This window comes from Oryza glaberrima, chromosome 3, assembly GCF_000147395.1.
Source record: "Oryza glaberrima chromosome 3, OglaRS2, whole genome shotgun sequence".
Lineage (NCBI taxonomy): Eukaryota > Viridiplantae > Streptophyta > Magnoliopsida > Poales > Poaceae > Oryza > Oryza glaberrima.
In genome coordinates, this window is record NC_068328.1 from 23,104,599 (window position 1) to 23,112,583 (window position 7,985).

A 7,985-nucleotide genomic window follows, 5' to 3' on the forward strand; every position below is an offset into this window, starting at 1 on the left:
TTGCGCGCACAGATCTTGAAGCAGAATCTACTGCCAACAAAATCGACTGATGCAGGTGACCGTAAAATGGCAAAGCTGAAACAAATTTCCGTCCAATTGAAGGATGTTTGTGTCTTTGTATAGCACTGTATGGAAAATAAAATGGTTGAATTAAGTAGCATTCACGGCAAATTATCTGTTGTACACCTACCACTTGCATCAGAGTGTGTTCTACTACAAACTGAAGCTACAGCTGGTGTTGTGGTAAGAATAACATAAACTAAAATAAAACACTGGCTAATGTGCTAGTGTATTCAGATTTTGGTTTTCTGAATATCCAACCAACCCCTGTAACAAAGCAAACACCTTCCTAATACCCTAAACCCAAAAAAATCCAGAAAACAATAGATCAAGAGTTTATCAGATTGCAGGAATCTGAACAGGACATGTAAATATATATTCCAGATCCACCTTCCTTCATATTCTGCACAAGAAATTCAGATAAAAATTTTTAGAACATTGATGTTCAGATCTTTCTAGTTCCAGATTTCATATCAGTATAGGTAATGGCCCTTTCCCAAATCACCAAGAAAGACTTCTCCAGAAAATTATATCACTTTTCTGGACTCGATTTAGTCAAATTTACTTATCACTATAAAACAGAATTGTTATCTATTACTAGTTACCATCTACCAAAATTAGGACACCCCGTAGCTAGAATTTTCCTTCAACCTGACACATATAGCATTTTTAGAACACAAGATACATATAAATCTTTTCCGGAATAGGAACAAGTTAGTATAGCAAATCCAAATCAACATGATCCATCCAATATTATACATACACTAGGTCAATAAGTGAAGCATGGTAATTTCTGACATTGCTTAAAAAATATGTGGATTGGAATTTAAACAAAACTAATATTTATTTTCATGAGAACATGCATGTTTTCATATTTCAGATTTCTAAACATGCTCAGTGCTAACAAATAAATTATCATCTTTAACAAATGTAAAAAAAACTATAGTATAAGACTAAAATAAGAACTTCAAATGCCAGCCTGACCAAATAATATAGATGAAATATGTCTGAATTAAGACTTTGTAGTACCTAACCAAAGGAAGATCAGCCAGACAAAAACTAATTCATATTTTAGAAGGTTACAAAACTAATAGAACTATTTTAGGAGGTTACAAAACTAATTAAGTTGAACATATTAGTGAACATTTTAGAATATATGAGCTAACAGTGTGGTGACAAAACTAAGTACTTTTAGCTTACAAAACAAAACAAAGCAAAATAAACAAAAGGATAAAATAATGCAGCTCCTAAATATTACACACAAAACGAACAAAAGTGTGCTTTTAGTACTCAAAAGACAAGAAGTTTGCAGCTAGACTATGACTAGGCCAGCAAGCAACCGTCGAGCTAACCTACAAAGCAACCATCGGGCAAAATACCAAAACTACAAATGGGACACACAACCTTCTCGTTGCAACTTTAAAAAAAACACAAAAATGTTGCATAACTACATCAATTAAATTTGGTGACCAAAACAAAGAGAATAGTGAAAGGAGAAAATCACAAACAATGCATTCTAATAAAACAGGGTACTATTAGTAGGCTTGCTAACAAACTACACAAAACTAAGTATAATTAGTAGGTTAATCAGTAGGAGGTACTGTCCATTTACACAAAACTAAGTACAATTGGTAGCAAACAAAACTGTCTTATTAGTATCTTCATTGCTAACAAAATTGACAAAACTAGGTACACTTCACCAACTACCTAAAAAGCCATAAATTAGAATTGACGACCATTCTTTAGAACTTCGTTTCTATATTATGATTAGTACAAAAGGAAAAATATAAGATAAAATTCAGAGAAGATGTCAGGACCTATAAAATTTAGAGAAGCTGAAATGTGGGGTATATATTCTGCAAACCATGAGATGCAAGCCGTGCAAGCAATTGCAGATTGCAAGAAGGCAAATCATAAAAAAATATATAATCATATAAAGATACAAAGACAAAACTAGTTAAGTAGTGTTTGTAGGAGAGACAAATATATCCATGTAAATTTACAAAATTAAATGCTATTAATCTCCATTGAACAAAACTGAACTGAAGTGAATTCAAGTGAAATGCTATTATGCTAAACAACCAAAACAGAAGATTATTTATTATTATGTTAAAATTGAACAAAAGTAAGCCATCTTCAGAAGTAAACAAAACATACAGAACTAGCTTTATCTGTATGATCTAGCATACATATGCATGAAAAATCATCAAGAGAGCCAAGGACTACGGAGAAGCAGAGGGACTATGTATTCTTGCCGCGCTACATGCTGTGTGGAATCAAACAACAATAATACAATCTTTTTTCTGACAGTTACCCAAAAATAAACAAATCAGTGAACAAATTTTATACACTATCGAGTAGTGGTTGCCCCATGGATCATTCCCTCAATTTGATCCTCTAAACCTAGAGAGACTAATCCTTTCTCCTCTATCTTAATAACATTGGGTGACCTCCTTCGATCATCCCGGCAAAAAGAGAGACTAATCCCCATGGCTAATCCTCTAAAACCAACCAGGCTAATCTCCAAAGGTAAAATTGCAAAACAAATTAGGTAGTGCTTTTGCTCTAACAAAAGAAATGTGAGATCAAGCTCTAATCACACAACCTCCCTATTTGCAAAACAAAATGGATATAAACCACTTTCGTGCAGTGGCTAGCTGAATCTAAGGTAGACATTCCTCCCCCATTCGAATAATATTTGCTCAAATCAATAAGAAGCAGAATCATATATAATTATTTTAAACTTGTAAAATGGAATTATATGATTTTTTTTAAAACAACTTTCATACATGATTTTTTTGCAAAAAAGCACGCAGCTGCTGCCTAAAAGCGTGCTGATGCTGCTGAACAGCGAGCAGTAGCGATGTTTGAAACAGCCAAATGATCCTTTGTCCCCTGCTTACCTACGGAGAAATATATTTTGCAACACAGTTGCTTGATGATTTAACCATTTTTCATATTAGGTGTAAATGGATCCACAAAATGCCTCTAGTTGGTACTGCACTACAAGGAGTTCTGAAGTGTGACATTCAAGTTCATAGCGACGCAAGAAATAAATACATGAAAGTAAACATTTAGCACTTTGTAAACCACTAATTCAGAACACTCATCCTTAGTTCTTCCTCTTCCTGCTAGCTCCTACAAATGCTCATTCCTGGTTCTTCCTCTTCCAGCAATATATTGCGGATTCTCATACAAATTAGAAATGATCAGAGCAGTACCACAGATGGTTATGGTATCAATGATAAAATGGATTTGTACAAAACATGAGTTGGATACGCTATGCAAATCTACAAAATCAATTCACCCATATCTTGAGTTATTTTGATAATGTTGGTGCTTACCAAGCACTACAGGAAACAGATATTACGATTATGATGCAGTATGAATATGTATCAATTATGCGGATACATAGATTGAAATAGCTACATAATTAAAACATGTGAACCAATGATCACTTCAGTATTTCCAAATACTTGTACTGGTAGTGATATGGTAGTGATCACTTTTAACTAGGAATTGTGCCGTCTATAGGGCTTCTGATTTATTCTCCATTTAGATTGAAGCCAATTTGAATATTGAATATCCATTAGCAAGAAAGGGGGTAGCATGTGAATCAGGGATTGAGCTTGGCTGCAGTACCATATATAGCTATGTGTATGCTTGTAAGAGCCACTATAATTAGCCCACGCACTGATGCTATAAGAATAACTGACATACTTCAATTCTACATGCTTAACTCCAGTAGACAATGCAAAGACACCAAACAAGGATGGAATTCTCTTGTGGAGCATCAAAGTGGCGTCCTAGTCCTAACACTGACACCACCAATGTGGAAACAACCTAAATTGCTTAGAGTAATCATTTCAATAATCATCATTTCAACAGGACATAATTGCTTTTACCATCAAAACCAACAGCATTTCTAGACCACCGTCGCCCTACCTAGCATCAAAAGCGAGGCACTAGCTTAATTAAATTGCAGATGCACCCGGTAGGTGGACTTACTACCAAACTAAGAAAATGAATATGCAGCAGCAGGCGGAAATCCGTAGAAAGTAGTAACGCAGGTAATTAAGATGCAGGTGTATACCATGTTAGATTGAATTGAAGTACTTGGAAAACTCAGAGGGGAGGAAGGACTGGGGATAGCTTGACTTTGCCCTGACCATGTCGGCATCCTCACCGGAAAGGTCCTCCTGCCCATTAACATATGGAATAACTGACAACACGGTCTTGCTGGCTAGGTCAATGGTCACAACCGACATCTTCCTGATCACGTGCTCATAGTCGCAGGTGAGGAAGTGCATGACATTCGGCATCTCCATGCTCACGGTAGGAAACAGGAGAACTTCATGAGGCACGAGCTCAGGGCCCTTGAAGGACCAAATCTCCTTGGACGTGATCGCAAAGTCTTTGCTCCACTCAATGGCCCCAACATCCAGCCCTAACGTCCTCAAAGTGTGGCAGGTGATGGTATAGCCCCGTCCTGGTTCTAGGGAGCCTAACAACTTGCTATCGAGCCGGTTGACGTCAGCAAACTTGAGGGCGCCAGAGCCGCCGCACTCGGTGGTGACAGACACACCACGGTACACCTGGGAGAAATGGCGGCGAGATTAGGGAAGCTGTCCAGAGGAAACCGGATGAAGGCGATTCCAGGCCTTTTCTGCAGTACGTCGCAGAAGAGCATGCCTCGGTCGTAGTCCACCCAGCAGAGGTAGTTTTGGAAGGCGATCACAGTGTCAGTGGTCCAGTAGAAGATGTCCCAGTACTCTTCGCCGCTGCCGTACACGATTGGCAGCTCCATGATATCCCACCGCCCGCCTCCATCTCCATCTTCACCTTTGGAGGATATGGCCGAGCGGAGCACGCACAGTCTGGCTTTGACATTAGCATTGATGTTTCTGAGGACCTGCAGCTCGGCGACGGCAAACTCTTCGCCTTGGCACAAGATGCCGACGGATCGAAACTCCAATGGATACTGCAGGTTGCCGTCGCCCTCAACATCAGACGGGGGGAAGCCGCCTTCTGGCTGGTAGGTACATGGGAGGGGTTCCCCCCCTTTTGGCTGGTAGGTACATGGGGGGAGGGCTTTGAGTAGCGGCGAGGAAACTGGGTCGTCGCCGGACGCGGTGAAGATGAAGTAGTCCTGCGGGCAAGCCGGAACAGGGCACTCGACGATGTAGCAGAAGCATACGAGAACGAGGTTGCGGTGGGTGGCCACGAGGTGGCATGCCACCATCTCCTCCGGATTCGGGCCCTGTGGCCACTGCACGTACAGGTGGGAGATCGCCGGAGGGTCGGCGATACGGAAGGCGATGGTAAGGGGGTCTTGTGGGATCCGGAACCGGATGCCCTCAGTGTAGCCTTGGAGTCGTCGGGGAATGACTTGTCGTCGTCTCTGCGGAAGACAAATCGCTCCAGCATCACCCAGTTGGGGAAGGAGGCGGTGGCGGTGGCGGTGGCGGTGGGGAAGGAGGAGGAGGACATCGCCATGGATCGGTAGAGATCCTGAGATGGATTGGGGAATTAGGACAAGAAAAACGAGACCTACGCTGCGGGCTGCGGGGACGGATCATGGGAGAGTTAATGTACAGGGGGCTCAGACTTTGCAGGGCCGGTTGGCCTGCTTTGATATTTCGGCCTCGAGGCCGCTAGTCTTCTGCTTCGGCCTATGACGACGTCCTTAATTTTCTCCGGGGAAAAAGTGTACCGGAGGTCCCTGAACTTGTCACCGGGGAAAAAGTGTACCGGAGGTCCCTGAACTTGTCACCGAGATACGAAAACGTCCTCCAACCGCAATACGAGATATGGGGGTCCCCTAACTATACAATACCGGTCACCCGAGGTCCCACGGCATGATTTCTCCCCGATTTGTCCGATGTGGCGGCGGTTTTGTCCGCCGTGGCGCTTTGACCTCAGTCGTCGTCACTGACTCAGTAGCCCGGTAGTTAGGATATAATGAAGGAAATGTTTGGCGCGGCTTGCTTCTCCCCCAAACACCGAAACCCTAGCAGGTAGTGAGCGGGCGGCGGCGGCGACGACTTGGCGAGTGGCGGTGCGGAGATGTCGAGCTCGATGAGCGACGGCTCATCGTCTTCCCGTCAGTGGAAGTCTTCTCCCATGCCTTACCAGGTTGGTCCTCTGGATTACCAACCCACGGTGATGTGCCAATGCCGGTGCCCGGCGAAGGTGGCGAGGTGGATCTCGTGGAGCACGGACAACCCTAGGTGCCGATACTACAAGTGTCAACATGCTAGGGTAAGTGAGGGCTTTTGGTTGATCTGTTGTTGAGGTTGGATTTGGACAGTTTGGGGTTTGAATGTAGGGTTGTGGTTTCAGGTTGGGGGGGTGTGATTTCTAGGCATGGTGTGACGGCCCGACGTCCAGTTTCATTAGGGAGCTATTGAATGACTTGCGGGACATGGTGAATTCGTTGAGGAGGTGGAAGGAATTGTTGCAGAAGGAAGTTGAAGACAGTCGGGCTAAGGGGGAGCGACAGAGGAGAGAAATAGATTATGTGAGGGCTATGGTTGCTATGAAGAAGGAAGAAATTAGAAGCTTGAAGGCTAGGAATCAAAAATTAGAGAAGGAGAAAAAAATCCTTGTAATTTGTATGATGTCATGTATTTTTATGCTGTTTGTGGTGTTAGTTGGGAAGGAATGAGACATGTTGATGTGTCTACATTGCTGAGTCAGCCTTTTGCCATGCTATCTCCGATGGAGATGACAAGTATGAGGTTAAGCATTACACACATAGGTTCACTGTGAACTTGGACAAGAAGGAGTGCTCCTGTAGATACTGGCATCTTTCAGGGTTACCTTGCCCTCATGCAATAGCTTGCATATATTTCAAGACCAATTCACTGGATGCATACATAGCTGAATGCTATTCAGTAGATGCATTCTAGAAGACATATGAGCATTGCCTACTGCCAGTTGAGGGCATGAACAGCTGCCCTGAAGATGACAGAGAGGCTTTGAAAGCTCCTGGCTATGTCAAAATGCCTGGAAGACCAAGGACAGAGACAAGAAGAGAGGCCAATGAACCTGCAAAACCAACAAAGGCATCTAGGATGGGCACTGTAATGAGATGCAAGAAATGCAAACAAGTTGGTCACAACAAAACCTCTTGTGATAGGCACCATGCAGTTGCAAGAGGTAGTACCAACACAGCCCCACAGCAAGATAACAACTTGGTGCTATCTGTGGAGATTATGGATACCCCATACCCACATGGCGTGGATATTCGACTAGGTATGGGGGTACCATATACAGATAGAATATATCTAGTAAAGGACTCGATTGTTATGTTAACTTGTGTATCAAGGAAATACCCGATAGTCCTGATCGGTTACAATTGTAATTTATCTTTATATGCCTAGTCCGTTAGGAACATGGGTTGTATCTTGTAATTCCGGCTCCTCCCCCTATATAAGGAGGGGTCTGGGAGCCTCTAGAGGCATAACTTCTCTCTGATCATACGATCAATAATACACTCGGCGAATCAATCCCCGGACAGGAGTAGGGTATTACTTTTCATCGAGAAGGTATGAACCTGTATAAATCTTGTGTCTTCTAACCCATCCACTTTTCTATCTTGATTGCCACCCCCTTTTAATATTGCCAAAATATTGTTTCGACACTATCAAACACTCCATAGAGTTTTGTGTAGAGCAAAAAAAAGAAAGGCACCAGCCATTGCTACAACAAGTTCTGTTCATAGTTATTAAGACCGGACTGGTGATTGAACCGTTAAGGCACTCAGTTCACTGGTTTATTGGTTGGACTGGTCAAACCGCCGGTTAAAAACGGTTCAAATAGATGTGAGTTACATGTGTTTCACAGCTTGTGGCATAGCCTGGTGGTTGAGGCTCTCGCGGAAACCAGGAGGTTTTGAGTTCGACTCACAGATTCTGCACCTT

At 42.6% G+C, this 7,985-nt stretch overlaps 1 pseudogene; it reads right to left on the minus strand.

Moving 5' to 3' along the window:
- Positions 1-4,157: 4,157 nt before the first annotated feature.
- LOC127765783 (uncharacterized) lies at positions 4,158-5,556 on the minus strand (annotated as a pseudogene).
- Between the last annotated feature and the right edge of the window lie 2,429 nt (positions 5,557-7,985).